Here is a 1,197-nt window from a genome sequence, read left to right on the forward strand (position 1 = left end):
GAAACTTGAGCATTACTTTCTTACTCTCAGCTGTGTTTCCCATGCTTCTCATCCGCAGATGTTGAAACAAAGATGCACATCTCTTGATACTTCCAACTTGATGAAAAATATTCTCTGGTAAAGCCATAGTCAAAGTAGAATATGCTTTTATCTCGATTTCTAAAGCTTTCTTCTCTTCTTGTGAGTATTGATAAACAGCTTTAGGAGTATACCCAATAGTATCATCACCAATCATTGGTGCAACATAAACCTCATCAAGACAATATGAGAAATCAGGAGGAACAGATCCCAAATGTGCACGAAACCGAGGTTCCCATTTGGCAAAGTCACTGAACTTCATCAATCTTGGACATTTAGAATGTGATCCTATCTCGGTATCAAGTTGCAACATCTGTTGCATCAACATATTTTGAGACGCCAATGCATACATACTAGCCATATTTGAAAATAAACAAGTGTACAGTTATAGCGAACTACACTTTGAGTTTAACGAATCAATGAACAATATTTAACGAACTGTGAACAGTTGTAGCGAACTGTGAATAGTTGTAGCGAATCAATCCTTAACGAAGTTAAGACTGATCAAAAACTTAACGAATGAGGTGAGTGTGTTAGCGAATCAAAAGTCACCCTAGCGAGTCAACTTAACGAATCACAAATAAAGTTAACGAATCACCCAAAAGGCGAAACAGATAACGAATGTGATGAAGGTTTAACGAATCACAAGTCAACTTAACGAATTGACCAAGTCAACTTAACGAATTGATCACACGAATTGACCAAGTCAACTTAACGAATTGATCACACGAATTGACCAAGTCAACTTAACGAATTACTAAGGAGTGCTTAGCGAATTAAAATAACGAATCAGCTACAGTTGATAGCGAATCAACACTATAGCGAATTATACTATAACGAATCAGGTTGTTACAACCGTTTGTAACAAACTTGATTCCTTTCTGCCACGTGGCAAAAAGTTGTTAGAGCACAAATTCCAAGAGAAACACGCGTCAAACGAATCAGTTATCTAGTTAACGAACTAGATGACACGAATTGATTAACTCACACGAATCAGTTAGCGAACTGATTAGCGAATGGCAAAAACTGATAGCGAATCAAGTTAAAGACATAGCGAATCGTTTGAAACTTTATAACGAATCGCATTCATCTTCAAATCTTCAAACATTCAAGAACAAT

This window comes from Bidens hawaiensis, unplaced genomic scaffold (genome assembly GCF_021521415.1).
Source record: "Bidens hawaiensis isolate Kalapana, Puna unplaced genomic scaffold, B.hawaiensis_p1.1 tig00017346_1, whole genome shotgun sequence".
NCBI lineage: Eukaryota > Viridiplantae > Streptophyta > Magnoliopsida > Asterales > Asteraceae > Bidens > Bidens hawaiensis.